This window comes from Ochotona curzoniae, unplaced genomic scaffold, assembly GCF_017591425.1.
Source record: "Ochotona curzoniae isolate NIBS_2020 unplaced genomic scaffold, NIBS_Ocur_1.0 contig_1014, whole genome shotgun sequence".
Classification (NCBI taxonomy): Eukaryota; Metazoa; Chordata; class Mammalia; order Lagomorpha; family Ochotonidae; genus Ochotona; species Ochotona curzoniae.
This window is the reverse complement of record NW_024464920.1, coordinates 13,261,631-13,283,750: the sequence shown is the minus strand read 5'-3', so window position 1 is coordinate 13,283,750 and position 22,120 is coordinate 13,261,631.

Genomic DNA, 22,120 nt, shown 5'->3' with positions numbered 1-22,120 from the left:
GATTCACTATGAAGAAGGAATAAGATGACATCAGATTAAGTTTTGGCAAATTCTAACAAACTGTGTTAAAGACTGATGGGAAATGATTGCATCACATGAGTAGTTTATTTTTAAAAGCTGGAAAGAACAACATAAGTAGGAAAAACATGGTAAAATAAAGTGGCAGAGTAAACAATAAAGACCAACGAGCATCTAGTAGGAAAGCATGATACAGAGAACAGAGCAAAGGGAAAGAAGTGTGCAGAGGTCAAAATAAAAAACCCATTCATCTGGAGAAAGATGGGGACTTTCCACTCAGCCACAGCACAGCCACGTGGCACATAGCTACTCCCGGCCCTTCCTCCTCGGTTGTTCTGCTCACACCTTCTCACCCTTATTTATTTATATTTTAAATAAAGTTTTACAGATTTTAAAGAGTTACAGATTTTAAAAATTTTAATGGATTTACACATGCACACAATTTATACGTATCCAGAGTAATTAACATTGTCATCTTCTTAAATATTCACCATTTCTTTTTTTTTAAAAAAATGTATTTGTTTATTTATTGAAAAAAAACAGATTTACAGAGAAAGAAGGACCTTCCATTTACTAGCTTATTCCCCAAATGACTGCAATGGCTGGAGCTGAGCTGATCCAAAGCCAGGAGCTTCTTCCGAGTCTCCCATGTGAGTGCAGGGTCCCAAGGCTTTGGGCCGTCCTCGACTGCTTTCCCAGGCCACAGCAGGGAGCTGGATGGAGAACAGAGCAGCCTGGACATGAACCGGTACCCATATATAATGCTGGTGCCACAAGGGTGAGGGTTAGTGTGCAGCCCCAAGGTGTTGCCCTTCTGCCATTTGTTTTTGTTAGGAATTTCAAGTACTTTCTTCCATTTCTATATACAATCCTAATTATAAAAATTACCCCACTAGATTATGCAACACAAGAACTTATACCTCCTGTTTTACTGTTATGACACCCGTCAGTAACGGTCACTCTCTTGCCTGCTCCTCCATGTTTCCTAGTCTCCGGTGGTCACTATCCCATCTGCACGTCTGTGAAATTGGCTCTTTTGGCTGCCCTGTCGCTGAGAACATGTGTGATTCCTCTTTCTGTGCTGTACTCATTTCACTTAACAACATATTCTAATTTCACCCATGTTGCTCTATTTGAAATGATTTCATTGTTTTATGTGAATGAATAATATTTCGGTGTATGTGTGTATATGTGCATACACTGCTTTCATCTCTCAATAGACTCCTAAGTTAATCCCATTTCTTGGGAGCCAATGTTGTGTCTCAGTGAGTTAAATCACTGTGTGCAGTGCCAGCATTCCATATAAGAGCAACTATGACCGAGTCAAATCCTGACTGCTTGAATTCTGGTCCAGCTCCCTGCTTGAATGTCATCAAATAGTTGAACCCCTGCCACCCCCTTGAGAAGCTTGGATGGAATTCCAGGTTGCCTGCTGCAGCACTTCCTAGCTCTGGTCATTGCAGACACTTGGGCCATAAATCAGCAGATGGAATATCCTTCTCCTTCCATTTCTGCAACTAGAATGTTTTTATTCTGTCCTTTAAATATATAAAACTTATTTTTAGCCTTGGATATTAGAAATGGTTTTGCAATAAAAGAAAGGCTAATGGTATCTTTTTGGTGTTTGGGTTTTCTTTCCTTTAGAGATGTATCCATTGGTGAGCCAGCTAGATCACATGGTAATTTTAGTTTTACTGTAGTGTTTTTCATGGTTCCTACACTCACCAAAAAGTGAATGAGAGTCCCATTTTCTTGACATTTCAGTCCCTCTATGTTAGTGTGTGTGTGTGTGTGTGTGCTTTAAGATCTGTTTATTTTAATGGGAAAGTCAGATACACAGAGAGGAGAGACAGAGAGAAAGATCTTCCATCCTCTGGTTCACTCCCCAAGTTACCGAAACAGCCAGAACCAAAGCCAGGAGCCAGGAACATGGGTGCAGAGTCCCAAGGATCTGGGCCATTCTCCACTGCTTTTCCAGGCCACAAGCAGGAGCTGGCAAGGAACTGGAATAGCCGAGACATGAGCCGACACCTATACAAGATCCCAGTGAATGCAAGTAGAGGACTTTAGCCACCAGGCTACCATGCTGGACCCATTATCGTGTTTTTGATTATAACCTTTCTACCTGGAGATACTATCTCATTGTAGTTGTGATTGTATTTCTTCGATGATGAATGGTGTTGAGCATTTTTCATATAGTAGTTGACCATTTGTATGACTTCTTAGTTATTACATGTTCTTAATGTATATAAAAGGGACAAATTTCATTGCAGTACGTGTATACAGTCTGAAGAGCATAATGATACTTCCCACCCTCCAATGCCCCCTGCTGCTTTTCTTATTTTTTAAAATTTTATTTGCACTCTATTTTTCATTGATTTCCCACTGCTCAATCTCACCATTTCTGTAAGCTTTTCATCATTATCAAAAAAATATTAAGGCCTTTATCATTGCTCTTGTCCTCCAGCACTTGCAAGAAGACATTAAGTAACATGGTAAGTTAATTTGAGTTGGTGGAAGTACTGCTTAATAGTAGTTTCTATCTCATTCCTTCTAGATATGTTGGTAAGACAAACTAACGTTTGTTTCAATGTTACAAGCCAAGTCACGCTTACAAAGTGAAAAGGGAAATACTTTTATTTTGAGGGTTTTTTAGCTGTGTGTACTCTTTGAAAAGTACAGCAATATTGTATGATAGGCAGTTTCTGTTTTTCAAACATCTAATTAGGCTTGGTACATATCCAAATTGGGCTATTATTTAATCTTCTCAAGTTTACTTGAGTTTATCAAAGGACGAGAACACAAATAATCCAAGAACAAATAGCCACTCAAATCATTAATGACTGTGATGTACCTGATTAAACAAACTTGAGAAATGCAAAGATGTAGGTCAGAACTACAGCAGCTATTATGTTCAGGCCATAGACAAAATGTCCAAACACTGCGCCTAATTTTAAAAAGAACAATAATTTTAATGGGATGAACACTTACAACCAGCTGATAAGTTTTGTAACAGTCACTATAAACCATCTCACATAATGATGCTGTTATTAATCAAAACATTTTGGAAACACTGCTTGAGAGTTTCATCTGGATCAGCTCTTCAGTCATGCAAGAAAACTATTTCTGTAAAGTTGTATGGTTGCATATTGTCACCATAGCATCTGGATCTTGCTTGCTTTAAAAACAAACACAAATATCAGTGTTGAACGTGTACTTGAGTGACTATAGGTGATGAGATCCATTTATGGGGTTATAATCAAGACGCTAAGTTAAAGTGAACACAATATTCAATTTGAAATGCTTCAAGGGCTCAGTTTCCTAGCTCTCAGTCGCAATATTTGTGTTGGCAAGAGCTTTTCAAAACACAGAAGAAACTCAACTGATTCATTATTTTTTAGAATAAACAGGATAATGCAGTCCCTTTGTGATTTCTTTGTACATGAAAACAAAATAGTTCCGCAAAAAGTTAGCTTGCAATAACATCCTAATGCACTCATCATAGTCTAAACAGCAAGTTGTGTAGTAAACTAGATTTATAAACTTTTAAAAGGTTGCTGCTCGCACTGGGGATCACCATCTGTCTCACAGCGAGTGGGAATCCTTACAGAGAGGCTTGCACTCTGACTTTGTGCTTAGTAGAGTTTGCTTATCATGTTATATGTCTATTGTTACGTTAAGAATTCACACAGTATGTTTTGTTCTAGTTTCCTTTGTAAAAGGAATGTTGATTGTAACCACATGTATGATAGTTTTACTATGATTTTTAAAGCTATTTTTAAGTTTAAATTCCCCTGATAAGAAACTGTTTAAGAATGATAATAAATTCAAGATGTCAATATAAGGTTTATTTCTTCAGTGAATGCTCCTTAAATATCAATAGTAAATATCCCCTTGTTCCTATTATATCTTACAATTAAAAGTTATTTAATGATTGTTCTTGGGTAAGACAAAGAGAAGCAGAATAGTCACTGGTTTCTGTACAAGACAGCTCTCTGTGCTTTCCACAAGCACAGAGTCTATTAGTGTCCAATTCCCACAGTCCTCAAAAGTCAACGCAAATCTCCGTGTGCATAACCCGCAGGAATCTATCGTCTTTTTGAAGAAGTCATATAACCGTGTGGCTGAAGTTGTGAGACTTATACTTACAGATCTGTTTTCCAACCAACTCTTTCCTGCTGACCAGCACTGCAACTTACACTCTTACAGCCATCTTTCTCAAATATCAAATGTGGACGACAGTACCTTTATAAACTGCGCTTACCAAGAATTAGCAAAGCAATACTGCACTGCTGTGCCTGAATGCCATGCATTTCAGAAAATGTTGGCTGAATATTATTTATTACCATTAGTCATATCTACTCAAAAATTGATTTCAGGGACTTCCCAAGGATGGGGCATTTTACCATTCCCCAAACTGGCCTGGTAACAACCATCAGATGTGTTGTTATCAAGAGCACATACTCAAACTCTAGAATTCACGCACTCAACAGACAGAAATTTAAATGAAACTTTTGTTCCTTGCAGTTGGAGGTCAAATTACATTTTGTACGGAAACCAACAATGGGTTTTAGGCAATCAAAAGAATTCCGTGTTTAAAATACGATGCTGTGTGTAGAAAAAGTTGAAGGAAGGCAAGACCAGAAAAAGCAATGTTCCTTAACATATCAATTAAAATCCTGCCTATTCCATCCCTTGGAACATTCCAATATCTGAATATCCATGTTCAAATCCCAGCCAAGCATCCCACTTGAGTATGCTGTTGGTATGTATTGTGGTAGGCAGCCCGTGATAGTTCAAGCAGTTAGATTCCTACTGACCAATCCCAGATTGAGGTCTGGGCTCCCGACTTTGGATTGGACAAACTCTAGCTGTTGCTGATAATTGAGAAATGGACCAGACAAAAGGAGTTCTCCCTCTTTCTCTCTTTTAAATAAGCTAGCCAGCGGGAAGATACAAATGAAACCCACACTGAGGTACCACCTAACGTCAGTGAGATTGGTCTATATTCAGAACTCTACTGACAACACTTGCTGCCATGGATGTGGAGAGAAAGGCACCCTTTTTCATCGCTGCTGAGAGTGTAGGCTAGTACAACCACTATGGAAATCAGTATAGAGAGTACTTAGAGAATTGCAAACAAACCCAACTGTCCCGCTCCTAGGAATATACCCAAAAGAAATGAAAACTACATATGAGGAAGGGAACTGCAATCCTATATTTACAGCAGCACAATCTACAATAGCAAAGACATGGTAAAAATCCAGATGCCTTTCCAAAAAGGAATGGTTAAAGAAACTGTGGTACATCTACTCCATGGAATATTTCTCAGTCATTAAAAACAATTAAATCATACCATTTGCAACTAGCTGGTCCCAACTGGAGACCATCATCCTCAGTGAAATAAACCAAACCTAAAAGGACAAATACCATATATTCTCTAATATATGGAAACCATCGTGCAAAACAAACAAACAAATAAGCTAAGACAAAATAACAAACATTTAAAAAAATAAATAAAAAATATAAGTTGACAAGTTTAAGCTGGGGTCACCTGTAACAGTAATTTGTCTTTCACAGTTCTGGAAGTTGAAAAGTACAACATCAAAGCAACAGTAGGTGCCTGGTGACAGCCGCTCTCTGTTTCCAGGATGGTGCATCCTTGGAAAGAAAACGAAAATGGAATGAAAGAACCCTCACAATTTAACATTCAAAGCCCAACTGTTTAACACAATCACTTTGAAGATTAAATTTCATCACATGGAGTTTGGGGAACATATAGTTTCTTTGCTAGTATTTCATTTGGATTATTTGGTTTTTTATTGAATCTTTAAAAATATATTTATTTGATCTTAATTTGAAAGTCAGTGTTACGGAGAGAGAAGGAAAGGCAAAGAAAAATGGAGAAATCTTTCATTCATTAGTTACTCTAGAAATGGCTGTAATGACCAGAGCTGACCCAATCTGAAGCCATGAGCATCCTCTGGGTTTCCCACAGGGTGCAAGGACTCAAAGTCTTGAGCCATCTTTTGCTGCTTTCTTAGGCCATAAGTAAAGAGCAAGATCAGAAGTGGAAAGGCTGGAACATAACCTGGAGCCCATTTGGGATGCCTATACTGTGGACAGAAACTTGGTCTGCATGAGAGAATTGAGTTACTGGTTTCATACTGACTGGTCCAGGGCTGTGTGGGCCTTTGAGGAATGAACCAGCAGATAGAAGCTTGATCTCAAACCGTTTCTGTTTACATACAATTCAAATAACATAATTACATATATGTGTAATTAAAAAATCTCCAGTTCCTGATTTCAGTTTCCTGATAATGGAACTTCTGGTTAAACAGCAATGATGGGTTAAGTGATTAAGGGGCCAGCACTGTGGTGCAGTGAGTAAAGCCATTGTAGTGTCAGCATCCTGCTTATTCCAGTCCCAGTTGCTTCACTTACATTCCAGCTCCCTGATGATGTGTCTGGGAAAGCATTGGAAGATGGCTCAGGTCCTTGCACCCTTGACCAATGTGGGAGATCCAGTTAAACCTGCGGGCTCATAGCTTTGGCCTGGCCCTAATCTGGTTAGTGTGGACATTTGAGAAGTGAACCAGTACGTGGAAGCTGTCTCTGATTCTGCTTCTCCATCACTGTAACTCTATCTTTCAAATAAACACATGAATCTCAACAAAAGAAAAGAAAGAAAGAAAGAAAGAGAGAGAGAGAGAGAGAAAGAGAGAGAGAGAGAGAGAAAGAAAGAAAGAAAGAAAGAAAGAAAGAAAGAAAGAAAGAAAGAAAGAAAGAAAGAAAGAAAGAAAGAAAGAAAGAAAGAAAAAGAAAACAAAGAAAAGTTCTTGCTCCATATAGGAGACGCAGGTTGAGCTCTTGCCTCATGGTTGCACTCTTAGCCTGTCACAAGTCCTTCTGGGGTTTAGAGAGTGAATCAATGGATCACTTGTTTTCTCTGCTTAAATAACTTTTAAAAAATAGTTATAAGGCTATTTACAAGTCATTCCAGATAGTTTAATGGAAAGGCAGTTCAGATACTTCCTGAGGAATAGAAACATTGAAAGGAACATGCTAGCATGCAATAGGGTAGGTATTCAGAGAGACTAAACTGAAAAGTCATTTCTTCCAATGGAACCAGAGAAGAGAGAGAAATAGGTCAACCATTAATTGAGAATTCTAATTGCAACAGAGTGACTTTCTAATGAGAAAAAGAAATAACATTATCATCAGGGACAAAGTGTTGAAAAGGGATGAGAAAGCACGACTTCTGCTCCTCGTATCTTCCTGTCTCAGTGTACTGGGATCACCTGCTGGTTCAGAGCAGAAAGCAGCTAACAGGACTAACAGGACAACCACCATGAGGCTTCCCACGACCCAGATGGGGCAGAGAGGTGTGCCAGGTAATCAAAGGGAGACTAAGCAAGCTTGGACACCCAGTGTCCTGTTCATAGCTAAGTCCAGATGAACAATTTCCAGTCGAGGTGATTCTTAACAGCCTCATTATGTTCTTTTGGTGCTTGCATTCCACCCATAGTCCCCACCACTTCCTTCTACATGGAATTACATTTTGCACAGCAATGGGAGGGCATGGTATCTCCTTAGCACATGTGATTTAAGAAACACACACACACACACACACACACACACACACACACACACATTTTCAAAAAATTCATAGGGGCCAGTTCCATGGTGGTATAGTAGAATTAATTTTCCACCTGTGACACCGACATCTCATATCAGCTACTCCACCTCCAATTCAGCTCTTTGCTTATTGCCCGGGAAGGAGGTAGAGGACGATTCAAAGCCTTAAGCTCCTGTGTCTATGTGGGAGGAAGTTTCTGGTTCCTGGCTTCAGATTGGCTCAGCTCTAACTGTTGCAATCATTTAGGGTATGAATGACCAGATAGAAGGTCTGTCTTTCCTTCTCTGTAACTCTGCCTTTCAAATAAAAACAAAACAAATTTTTTTAAGGCAAGTGTATGGAAAAGCATCTTATGAAAAATACAGTTCCTGGGTTTCAAGTGTTTTTCATGAAAATAAACTCATCTTTACTTGCATTTTTCATGAAATTTTTGAATTTCCTACATATATACAGACTGTATACAAGTTATATATATATAATATATATAATAAATATGTATAATACATAATGTAATTTGTAATTATATAATATACAATCTAACATATAATGTATTATATATATACATATATAAAAACTTGTAGTTCCATTTGTAAACTGTAAAAGTTGAATGCGTTATGCAAATTTTTCTGGAAAATAAGCCACAACTTGATTTTGTTTCCAACACTGGATAGAAGTCCTTTATTTGAGAACATTCCACAAGAATGTCTTCATTCCTGGTATTTACTGGAAACTTCTAAACTGTCGATGCCACAGATTTAAAAAAATAAACAGATGAGCAGGACTGTATGACTTCACTTCGTGTTAATGATGTAAACATGCAGAAAGATAAAAGACCATGTTGCTACTTTTTAAAAGTTTGTAAGTAATAGAACAGGCTAATGTCATTCTATCTATCTGTTGCCTGTTTTATTTTTCTTCACCTTTAGTAAGTCTCCAGCTGTAGTGGAAAAATTGTTCAATCATCAATTATTCTAGCTAAATAAGATTTATTTAAAAAACAGGGCCTGGGCTGTGGCCTTGCTGCTAAAGTTTTAGCTTCTAATCCCGGCAACTCCACTTCCCATCCAGCAACCTGCTTGTGGCCTGAGAAAGCAGTCGAGGAAGGCCCAAGGCCTGGAGTCCCTGCACCCATGTGGGAGACCTCAAAGAAGCTCCTGGCTCCTGGCTTTGGATTGGCTCAGCACCAGCCGTTGCGATCACTTGGGGAGTAAATCATCTGATGGAAGATCTTCCTCTGTGTCTCTGCTCCTCTCTGTATATCTGACTTCGAAATAAAATAAATAAATCTTTTAAAAAGGTTTATTAAAAAATAAATCTGAAAAAAAATTGAAGAAGTTTTGAGGTTAAGACTTTCAAAAGTGTGAGGTTAGTAATTTTTTCATAAACCTCAAAAGAAGAATACATATACTTTTCCATGAAAATGATTCTTCTTTCTTTATAAAGAACCCCTTTTCTGATTTTATAGGCAAAATAAATTGGTAGTTGGACTTGGGCCAAAGGAGAGTTTGTTCAGAACTTTTTCTCTCATTTAATTTGTACCAGTCAAACTAAAGTATTGCAGGTCCCTGGTCCCCTTTAATTTCCAATGATTTTGGTTAAGAAAAAATCTCACAAAAGATTGACTCCATGTCCCTAAATTTGAGGCAGAGCGGGTTAGACATATCTTTTTCTTAAATAATATCAGAAAACCATTTGATCTCTCTCAAAGATTTACAGATTTCTTATCTGGAAATGCAAAAATTCACCATATCCTCAGTTAAAATCATTACAAAACAAAGAAAGTCGTCTCCTTTCATATGAGGTATCCTATACCAAACTGTCCTTGTCAAGTGAGATCAATTCTTTATTTAAAATGGATATTCTGTATGAGTCCTGAAATATTATTTGTCACAAAATGGCTTGTTATAGATAACATTTTAGCAAACAGAATTAGAAAGAGAAGAACTTTCATGTTGCAAAAATAATGATCGCATGCAACTTAAGTGTAAAATCATATAGTCAACTAAATGCTAATGTCAGGTCAGTATTTAACTGTTTCTCATTTTTCATTTTTTTTTGCCTTGTTGAAAATAGTTTGTCTAAAATGTCATTTGTCCAATCCAATTTGATTAAATTTATTTTTGATGAAAATTCCATGTATGTTGATTTTTCGATACTTGTCGAGTCTAAGAATACAATAAATAAATCACTTTATGATCGCGCACCTTCTCCATATTAAAACAATATTTGACAAGGAAAAAAGTGCTATGATTATAGCTGTTCGATGGAGTAAGAGACCACATAGCAGACATGCATTCTTAAGTGTGTTAGACTTGAGCTGAGCTCACAGCACAACTGAGTTAGCAAATTTACAGACTACAGAAATGAATTCATGTGGAAGAAAATCTTCTAAGGTGATGATTTGAATATTTTATTATCTGAAGTTGTTTTATTTGAGAGCCAGGTGCAAGCATGTGTGTACCATTCCCCCACCCCAGACACACACACACAGTGTGAGAGAGAAAGAGGACTCCCATTGGTTGATTCGTTCTCAGATGCCCTCAGTGGCTAGGGTAGAGTCATGGCCAAAGCCAGGATCACCGTCAGGGTGTGTCACCTAGCTGGCAGGAGCCCAGTTACTTGAGCCACCACCGCTGCTTGTCAGGAGCTTCACTGGCAGGAAGCTGGAGTCAGAGCTTGGACAGAAAATCCTGCCCAGGCATTCCACACACCATGGGGGTCTCTCGCCCGCCACGTTAAACTCCCACTCTCCTAAAATATTTTTGAAATACTCAATTTTAGACTTTGTCTATTGTATGCAAAACTTTCTTCTAGAATCTTAAAACAACCAAGACACTTCTTTTAAAAATGTGAAGTTAGATAGTTAAAATGTGTTTTGAGACAGATTGAGATTTGGAAGCTTGCGCTAGAGAAAATTTGCTCGGTATTTCTTCATTCTGTGGAGAGATTCCAAAGCCACAGAACAAACACACATGATTTTCAGCTGAAATGCTTGCATTTAACTCTTCAACCTTGAGAAAAGAATTTCAAATAGTATGGTGTTTTCTAAAACCAAGCAATGTGAGTTGGGGTGTTGATGGTGTCTCTCAGCTGAACAGATAAATGTGTCTGGCATTTTAAGTAGCCAGTATCAGAATTCTTAATTTTTTTTATTTTACAAGATTCCAGATATTGTATTTTTTGCAGACTCATAATAACCCTCAAGAATGTAACAAATATTATCTTTGACCAGAAACTTTTGCTTTCTGAGATCATTTTCAAAAATGGCATGACAGCCTAGAAGATAGTATTTTGATTTATGCTCTGTCACATTGAGAAAAAAATCACCAGTGTTTTTCTTCCTACTGTTAAATTGAGATAAATAGAATGATGATCTTTAAATTTCTCCCAATTAATTTTTCAGAGAAATTGCTGGAATCTGGTTATGATAACGTAAGAGTTATGCCATGCTTATAGTGTATCTGAAATGCACGAATGGTGATTTTCTTATGAAAACTACTAAGTTCTGAACCACTAGTAGAAAAATCTTGGAAGAGAGAAAAAAATGAATTGTAGACGAGAAGAGCAAGCTCATCTACTCAGAATTGATGGGTTGATAAGAAAGGGGAGTGAGACGCTGAAAGTGGACTGGTGATGACTTTTGTCCTTTTGTTTTCACTTTTATTTGTCTTGGCAGGAGACTATAATGCAGAGAAGAGGATGCAACAACTAGGTCGTGCTTCTTGAAGTTCTGGGAAAATTTTCCTAAACCATCATAATAGATTAAATCCTGTGCGGTAAATTTGGGGATTGAGGTGAAAAAAAATTGGCAGCATTGCTGCTGTGGGTGCATATCAGGGCACTCTCTAGTTAGATAGGGTAACGCCTCACCTGAATACAATTTGTGTTTCAAAAGATTTACTAGTTATCACTGAGTCTGACCATCAATCAGTGTCTCATACCTTTGGCTGATAACTTCCAAGCCCAGCCACCATTCTATTCTTCCTAAGCAACTCTGCTGAACAGCATGTGGTGTGGGTGGAGCACTTGCCGATAATATGGTGCAGAAAAAGTAATAGGCTGGATTGAATGCCTTGGTTGATGGGTTGGGGCTGCCAAATTTCCTAGCAGGGGATTCTGTAAAGAGAAAATCTGCATGAACTAGGGTTAGGATGACATCTGGATTTAGGTGTGTCTGAATGAATCATGCCATTATCCAGAAAGACATGGGAAATTCCCAAACTGAAATACCGCATGCTAGGGTTCTTGGCTGTGTGCAAGCAGCATAATTTTATTCATCTGGCAATTGAAGAGAATTTGGTCTCTTTTTTAAAAGACTTATTTTTATTAAAGAGGTAGATCGGGATTACTGAGAAAAGGAGAGACGAACAGGAAGATCTTTCATATACTAGTTTGCTTCTCAAGTGGCCTCAGCAGTCAGAGCTGCGCTGATCCAAAGCCAGGAGCCAGCAGCTCCTTCTGGGTCTCCCACAAAGTTTCAAGGTCCCAAGGCTTTGGACCATCCTCTTCAGCTTTCCCAGGCCACAACCTAGAAGCTAGATGGGAAGTGAAACACCCGGGATGTGAACCAGTGCCCATATGGAATCCCAGCACTTGCAAGGCAAGGAATTAGCCACTGAACCATCATGCCAGGCCTATAATTGGATATATACTTACACACACACACACACACACACACATACACACACACGTACCTCAAAATTTTATAGAAAAAGGAAATAAAACATAGACTTATTTGGTGCAAATGTGTCTTGAAATTCATGCATAATGATATTTCATAACACATTTCTGCATGTACTTCTTGGAGAATGTGTGTGTGTGTGTGTGTGTGTGTGTGTGTGTGTGTGTGTGTGTGTGTGTGACAGAGAATTCATTGAATCATTTGTCAGTCCCTAAACTTGGGAAGTATGGATAGAACGTCAGACACAGATCTGATCGATGTAGTGATCTTCTGCTGAACTCCAGAGAGAACTCGGCAGTGTGTTGCACGGGTTGGTGCCTCAGAATCCCTTATCACAATGCTAGTTTGAGTTGTGGCCACTCTGCTTTCAATTCATTTCTTCCTAATATGCCTGGAAAGCAGCAGAAGAGCCCAAGAGGGTGGCAGTATGAAGTTCCAGCCTTGCCCTGGTTACTGTGGCAATCTGAAGAGTGGAAGAGCAAATAAAAAAGATGTTTCTCTCTCTGTCTCTCACAAATGAATGAAGAAACACACAAATAAAAATCCTGTCTCTATTAAAGAAATGTTTGTATTATGAATTTTAAAAAGAGAATATTGATGCATGTAAGGCACAACTCATTTGATTTTTTTAGCAAATATTGCAAGAAATTAGGAAATTGTCCTAAGCCAATTTGCACTGTAAAATTGGTAACAAAATGATTTAAAAATGTATTGGAAATTGCAGTTAAAAACACAGATTCCAGCTTACAGATATTTTTCGTTATCATCTGTATCATTTTAAGCAACACATTAAAACACTCAGAATAAGCCTGTCAGATAAGGACTTCCAAGATGAAACCAAACTTTAGATGGGAAGGCTGCTTCTTTTTCAGTCATGTTCTTTGACTCTGGTCCCTCTGGCTCCCCTGGTTCTTCGCACCCTTGTAAAGAAGAAGGTGACACAAGTGCCACCTTCTGGAGAAAATAGGAATAGCAGCAAAGAGGCCAGATTTAAAAATCATCAACTCCCACTCTGAAATGGAAAAACAGAATGTCAAATATCACTGGATTCTGAGTATACTGTTTACAAATTATATACCACATATATTTAAAATTTAAACCAACTAAAAGGCAACAAGTACACGATCTGATTTTGTTTTAAAATTGTAATTCTAAACTAACCGCAAAAAATACACAACACTTTGACGAATTCTGATATCATGTTTGTTGTCGTTGTTGTTATTATTGTTTGGTTATGATGTTCTGGCAACATTAATTATTTGACTCCAATTACTTTATCCGAGTGAAGATCACTCTTGATTCTTAAGGAAAGTGTCCTGTTCTCAGTATTTAGAATGGACACCAGAGAGGTAAATATTTATTTGGCAAGAGAGAAAAGTTCTTATTTATTTTATCCAGAACTAGGGGAAAAATGAGTCTGATAAAGTTGTTTGTATTTGGAGAACACAGATAAAGCTTTTTGGAATTCCACATGGCTTTTGAAAGAAGGCAAGCAAAACTACTGTTTACTAAGTGTAAACCCTACAGACCATTAAGGGATGCCTGGAGTCACTGTGGGAGATTCTGTGACTGAAACAGACAGTGTTGACCTTTAACATGCATAAGATGAAGATACACTGTGCATTTTGAGGTCAGCATCATCAGAACGTTGATGCCTTTGTATTCTCCTGTCTCAAGAACTCGCATCCTCGCACATCGTGGGGAGTGCTACCATCTAGAACAACTATTTTTAAAATGTTTAGCATATGCTGTATTTCAAATAAGATTCATTGTCCCTTAGATAATATCATAAAAGCTGCAATGATTTTAAAGTTTGAAATGAAAGCTGTCTTGAAACAGCAGCTTTCGCATTTTGAAGACTAATACAAGAAGACTTCAAAAATGTTTAGGGGAAAATAGACTTAAAGCAATAGTGTATTTTTAGTACAAACGGCTTTTGCAGTCTTTGTGAATTCTTTTTATAATAACATTCTCCATGAACTTTTGGAAAAGCCCCACCTACAGATACCCTGAATTATCGTTAATGTTATCACCATTCTCATTCCACACTGGAAACTTTATGAAAACCATTTCCCCTTAAAGTAAGTCCACAAGAAAATGTTTCTCAAAGGAGCATTCAATGTTGCATGTTCTGCCAACGTGAGGATGACAGAGTTGAAGTTAAAATTCCTCAGTACACTCTGCTGTGGTCCTCAATCAACTCCCTTGCATTCTCTATAATGCCATGTACCATGTGTAGAATAACGATGGTGGACAGTCCTTCTGGCACACACCATAACATCCAGCCTTTGACACAAGTTACCTGCCTTTTCTTGAATGTTTTAGCCATTATAACTGCAAGCCCATGTGGCAACCTGGCTTGCTCGGAGATGACTGACGGACGTTCTCGGGCATGGAGGTGTATGCATTATGTTTGTCTCTCTGGGATATCTACCAGGTTCTTCCTTTGGAGAAATCTGATTAAGGTATAAATCCATCCCGCTTGAACCGTGAAACTAAATGAGGGCAAATATTTTGATGGTATCACTTAAAACTGTGTTTTTCCAAAACGACGTAGAACACCAAATGTGGATATGAAGATCTTCCAAAGCAATTTAACATTTGAATGTGTTCCCAGGGCCTGAGATAATATCTTATTATTTTTCTAATTATAATTCTTATAGGGAGTCTACTCTTTAGGATGAATAAAACCTGTATTTTGAGGACACATACCCACTCAATTTGGAGGCATTCCAAAGAATTAAAGTCCTAACCTAAATGCGCATCAAACATGTTTGCAGATTCTGCCACACTTCATGTCAAGTGGAAGAATTACTGGAAATCACTAGAGAAAGTAAAAAGGGATTTAAATAAAAAGGATTTCAAAAGTGTATGCACCAAAATAAACGTAAAATTCCATGTTTCATGAACACTTTGGATCACCTTCATATTAATGCAATGAAATCAATATGACTTAAATCCAGTATTTTGAGGCGAAGAAAATGGGATGTAACTTCAGAGTCTCCATTTGATGCTGTAATGCACACACACACTGAAGCACACCTGTTCATATTCACAAGTCTACAAAAGGGCCGTGCAGGACTGTAAGACCTTGATGGTAATCTGCAGAAAATGAGAAAAACAGCCTGTGGTTTTGGATAAATTCACTTTCTCTGATGGTAATTTCCAACAAATCCTTGTTTCATCTAATATACATTTAACTAAAATTCACAAAATGATATATCACAAACAAAAAAGTAGTACAGTGAGCTATGTGCCAGAGGTTAAATCTTTGCCTTATAGGAAGGTGCTGGGACCCCATATGGGTGGCCAGTTTGTGTCCTGAGTATTCCATTTCCCATCCAGCTCCCTGCCTGTGACCCGGGAAAGCAATAGAGGATGGCCCAAAGCCTTGGGACCCTGCACCCACTTGGGAGGCACGGAAGAGGCTCCTGGCTCCTGGAATTAGATTGGTTCAGCTCCTACCATTGTAGCTACTTAGGAAGTGAACTAATGGACAGAAGACCTTTGTCTCTCTATTTTGAAAGTCTGCCTTTCCAGTAAAAAAATAAATAAATCTTAAAAAGTGATTTTGTAATTTACTTTTATGGACTCTAGCTTATGTATGTTTGTGTGCTTGATTAGGCAAATGGCTGAGGTGAGTCTGGCCTCAGTGCCTATGCCTTGGACATGAATTCAGTTTGAAGGCATTGCACCCAATTCTATATCTGTACTTTTTTTACCTTTTTTTTTTTTTTTTTTGTAAAGAAGAGCCCAAGGCTAATAAGTTCCAAGCCCAAAGTAACATACACATGAAACACATGACATTGAAGTTGGAACAGTCTGAGACATCACACAGTTATTTCTGTGGTTTTAATATGTATTTTAGAGATAATTACGATTTTATATTGAGAATTAACATATATATAGATTAAACATGTATATGCATGTGTTTTATTTGTTCTGGTTTGGGAATATACAATATTCTTCAAATAACTTGTTACATCATGTACATTCGTGTAAAGTAAATCTTAACAGGGTAACTTAAATGACTCTGAAACCAACACATATGTTACTATTTTCAACAATGTAATAATATATATAATTAAATATTAAGACTTGATATAACAGCCCAGTATCACCACCTGCTGTTTAAAACCAAAAATTCAATTTAGAGCAGAAATTGGGGCTCAAGGCTTAGTCATAGCAATAAATCATCTTGAGGATGTAACATCATTATCTCTCAGATGTTAAAGCTTTTAAGTAATTTATTTGTAAGCCTTAAGGTAGACTTTTATATTAGTAGTAGTAGTATTGGAAAATCAGATATATAGAGAGGAGGAAAGACAGAGAGGAAGATCTTTCATCCCATTGATTCACTCCTCAAATGGATACAACAGCTGAATCTGCGCTGATCTGAAGCCAGGACCCAGGAGCCTCTTCTGTGTCTCCCATGGGGGTACAGGGTCCCAAGATTTTGGGCTGTTCAGGACTGCTTTTCCAGGCCTCAAGCAGAGAGCAGGAAGAAAGCAGGTCCACCAGGATTAAAACTGGCACCCATATGGGATCTGGCACATGCAAGGCAGGACTTCAGACACTAGGCTACCGCACCAGGTCCGAAGTGGACTTTTAAATATACTAATATTTAAGAGGAAAAAGACAAGTGGAAGAAAGCAATTAAAGCCAAACTGAGTGCCCTGTTGTACTTGAAAGATAAAGAAATTCATTTTTCAGCCACAGAATCCCTACAGCTTTTATTCTTACTGAATTCACGAACTATGTGGTTTAGCAGTCTATGTAGTTCAATAAGAACATTATTGTGGAATGTACAGAGAAAGCATAGCATATTCAGTTAGGACAAACTTGAAAGTGAATTCTAAGCCTTCCAATTTTTAGCTTTGAGCTCAATCCAATTTCTGGATAAAGGTCGCCATGGGAAAAACAGCAAAGGAGTGGGTATGAGATGCATGCAAGAGTTGCTGCTGAAATAAGACAGCGGGAGACTTACTTAGTGACACAGCCTTTGAAGAAACACCCATACACAGGGGAAGAGTGCGGTATGTGAGCATTTGGGAAGAAAGGAGGGTTCTCCAGTTATGGAGAAGCAGCAGTGCCAAACCTCCAGAGCAGCAAGATACATGCACCTCTTCTGGAAGTAGAGCAGTGGCCGGGGTCTGCCAAGGAGAGCAAGCCAAAACCCAGACCTGCGGGATGGGGATCTCGTGGCCTTCTCCCTTCCACCAGCTGTGCCTCCTTTCTCTTTACATCTGATAACTTACGTGCAAAATAAGTTATTTCAGCATCTTACTCCCTCAAATGGCTACTTGAGATCAGCTGTTTTTCGGTTACACTTTGAGTTTCAACATATCGTTAATATTTGAGTAATTTACATAGATGTACTTTTCATTATACATATTTCTAATTTATATATATTTAAATTTATATACAATATTTAATATGAATATACTTTATTATTATCATCATCATTTTATGATATAGTTCCATAGCCCTGGGGTTTTGTGAATACTTCAGAACTTTAAAACTCCAGAATTTTAAAACTCAGACTTCAAGTTTGAGTACTTTAAAAGAAATACTTCTTTTTTATTTGCTGTAGGATTTTTCTTCTTTTGTTTTCATTTTGAATATCCTTTTTAGACTTCCTTTTCTATTATCGTTATCATTAGTTTTTAAATTTTTATTGCAAAGGCAGACATATTTAGAGAAGGAAAGACAGATCTTTCGTCTGCTGGTTCACTCTCCAAGTGGCTGTAATGGACCGTGTTGAGCCAATCTGAAGCCAGGAAATAGAAGACTCCTCTGTGTTTCCCCCTGGGAATGCGGGGACTCCAGACCTTGGGCCATCCTCTGCTGACCTCCCATGCAACAGAAAGCTGAATGGGAAGTGAGCAGATGGGATATGAACTGGCACCCATATGGTATAAAAGAGCTTGCCGGCAGAGGATTGACCAGTTGAGCCGTCACCCTGGCCCTTATTACTCTCCACGACAGTTTTATAGGTTTGGGAATACCTTCCTCCCCCCTTGTGCTTCTCCCTCCCCATTTCTCCTTCCTGTCATTTCCCTCCACATTATCATATTAGTGTAATGCTTTAGTAACAGTTACAAGTTTCACATTCTGATATTTAAACATATCATGTATTGTTGACATAGGCCAAGGTAGAAAATCTAGTATCATAATGTCAAGTTACATTTGATTGTTTTATTGGAACTCCTCCCATATTCTCAATAGTAAAGATGGGTATTACAATACATCTTCTCTTATGTTATTTTCGATTACACAGTTCATCTGTATACCTGTGCTTCTATTTATTTTGTATTTTGCATTCACGTTGTCGTACCAGAGAGAAAATAGCATATTTGTTTGGTTATTTCACTGAGTATAATGGGCTTAGGACTTTGTTGAAAATTGTAGGATTCTATTCTTTTTCTATGGCTGTGTAGGATTCCTAGAGTAAATGCATTACAGTTTACTTTTACATTCCTCTTTCAAGGGACACCTAGTTGTTTCAATATCTTTACAAGTATGAATTGTGCTGCTATAAATATGGTGTTTAACGATGTTTTCTTGTATGCAGATTTCAGATTTCAATGTAGAAATGATGTTTTCAAAACAGCAAATTCAAATGACTAATAGACACATAAAAAAATGTTCAGCTCCCTATTTTGTCAGGAAGATACAAATAAAAATCACATTGACATTCCACCTAACTCCAGTGAGGTTGGCCTACTTTCAGTGCTCTAATACCTGCTGGTGTGGATATAGGGAGAAAGGTACCCTCCTTCTCTGTGGGTGAGAGTGTAAGCTAGTAAAACCACTATTGAAGTTGGTGTCGAGAGTACATAAAGATCTGCAGACAGTGGTGGACAGCATATCCAGGAGCAAATGGAGATACGGCAGTCCATTGGAGCCTGCAGAGGACACTTGGTCCTGCAACACAGCACAGAGGACAGAACAAACCAATCAACTACCCCAGCCATGTGTTGCCAGTGAGAATCTGGGCAGAGACTCTAGGGTAGACTATGTCAACCAGTGGCTTCTGCAGCGATTTCATCGTGCTTGGAACGGTGAGATTGGTGGTGATTTGGAACTGCTGAATTATCAATACCGTTTGAGCAGGACCCTCAGAGCCTGCCCCACATCGGGGACCTGGGATGAGTGGGAGGCCGGGAGGGGCTTCTCCCTTCATCTCCTCCCTTGCCCCAGATGCAGAAAAAGTGTGCAAACAATGGTCTTGCCCACTTTCCTGTAGCCCTCGACTCTTTGTGCCTTAATCAACTCTGTAAAGATTATCAAAATAAAATAATTATAAAAGAAAGAGAGCTGTAAATAAGCTTGCCTTATGATCCAGCTATCCTGTTCCTGGGAATATAGCCTAAGGAAATTAAATTTGCATATGAGAAAGTAACCTCTAATCCAGTATACTATTGTAATAATATGAGGGAAATCAGTGGGAGAGAGAGCATTTGAGGAAGGGGTGAGGAAAATCATAAAGTTACCACAAAGTTAAAAATAAAATAGAAGAAAAAAGAAAAAGGGGGCACTGGGAAAGCTGAAGGAGGAATATCAGCACGGAGCCAAAAACTTGCAAGTAAACTGCAGGGGTGACCAATGATAGCTGCAGTACAGAAGAAAATCAATAAGAATAATTAATTCTATCTACCCCTTCATTTTACCAGTTTCATCTCTGAATGGAACCTTGCTTTGTTTCTCTCAACTTCATGCTTTTATCCCCTATTTATGAAGTTCATGGCTAAAGAGGAAGAAAGCCAGCCTTTTTGTCACAGACAAGACTATGTCCTTTTACTTATCTTGGAATCAAATTGACTTAAATTACCGGGATTCCTATGCAGCTGTAGATATAAAATTACCTTAGGCTAAGGCCCACATGTGACCAATGCAGTGCTTGGCATTACCAAAGCAGAACGGAGGAATCTTGATTCATCAAATCCGCAAAAGCCTAATGTTAACAAGATTGTGTTTATAAATGGCTGCAAATTCTTTGTGAGTGCTGATTGCTTTGTGTAAATAAACAACTCAGTTAATACAAACAATTTCCGTGATGTGTTTGCTTGTATCCTGTTTTCTCTGAAACACACAGCATATCAACATTGGTTTTATAAACAGAGGAAAAGCTAAAAGGGAATTAGAGAGGACAAGTAGATGAAACAAAAATTCTTGATAGTGCTTCTTAACACTTGGGGTTTACAGTCAATTAAATCGGTGTATAAAGTTTGCCACTTTATTTGTTCTTGCAGTGACAGGTATTAGTAACACTTAAATTGACACCCAGGAAATTTTACTAAGTATACTGCTTCTCTATCTTATGCTAAAAAATTCAGTGTGTTCCTTTATTCTCCTTAAAGGTTTAAGCATGTAATGGGAAGTTAACATATAAGCCTAGACATTTTTAGAGTAACATTTAGCAGATGAGAACACGATTAAGTAAATCCTCCTTGCCCGTGACTTCCCAAATGAACATATCCACATAGACAGCAAGAAAACAAAACCAGTTCACGTCCTCTGCATATTTTGGATATATTCTTTGGAGTGTGATAGCTGGGTCATATGGTACACCGATTTTCAGTTGTCTGAGCACTTTCCATCATGACTCCCGTAGTAACTGCTCTAGTTTATAACACCACCAAGAGTGGAGTAGCGTATCTTTCTGCATATCCTCATCAGGAGCTGTTGCTCACTGATGCCTGTTACCTAGGTCATTCTCACTAGAGTTAGCTGGAACCTCAATGTAATTTTGATTTGTGCTTCTGCATAGCTAGGAAGACTGACCATTTTTTATACGTCCATTGGCCATTTGAGCTTGTTCTTTTCAAAAATGTCTGTTCATTTTATTTGCCGTTTCTTCACAGAGTTGTATGTTTTTCTGTCACTGAGTTTCTGAAAGTCTTTGTAAATTAGTCTCTATTGTTTGCATAGTGTGCAAAGGTTTTCTCCCCTTCTGCTGGCTGCCTCTTCACTGTGTTAGTCATTTCCTTTGCTGTACAGAAGCATCTCAGGTTAATGCAGTCCCATGTGCTTGCTTTGTGTACCTGTACCTTTGGTGATTTCTCTAAATGTGTTTATCAATGCCCGTATTTTGGAGAACGCATCCCGTGTTTTGCTCTAATAGTTTGATGGTTCCTGGGTGCAGAGTTAGTTCCATTTAGAGCTGATTTTTATACAAGGTGAAAGGTAAACGCCTCATTTCTTTATTTCATTTTCAAACACAAAAAAGAGCTTTATCGGCTAAGTTATCTTGGCCAACTTTTTTTTTTTTTCCTTTTAGAGTCTGCACTATGTCACTGCATTCTCTTCTGGCTGGTAAAATTTCTTTTGAGAGGCTAGTTGTGAGTTCGATTGGGGTTCTTCTCTATGTTAATTGAGTTTTTTCACCTGCATATTTAAGGATCTTTATGTTTGACTAGAAAGGACTTAATTATCACATGTTGTGGTTGAAGATCACTTTTGGTCAACTCTGTTAGGAGTTCTGTGGTTCTGTGCTAGTCTTGGATATTGTTTCTCAATTCTTCTTTCATATCAGGGAAGTTTTCATTTATTATTTCATTGAATAGGGCTCTGAACTTGGCTTCTCTTTCTATGCCTCCTAGTACTCCTATGACTCTTCCATTTGGCCTTTAGTCTGTTAATTCTTGAATACTTAGCTTGACCTAGCTCTACTTCCAGCTTTTCGATTGTTTCCCCAATTGTAACAAGAAATAGCTTCCAATTATGAGATTCTTTCTTCTGTCTCATTCATTCTATTCTTGAGAATTTTGACTAAACTT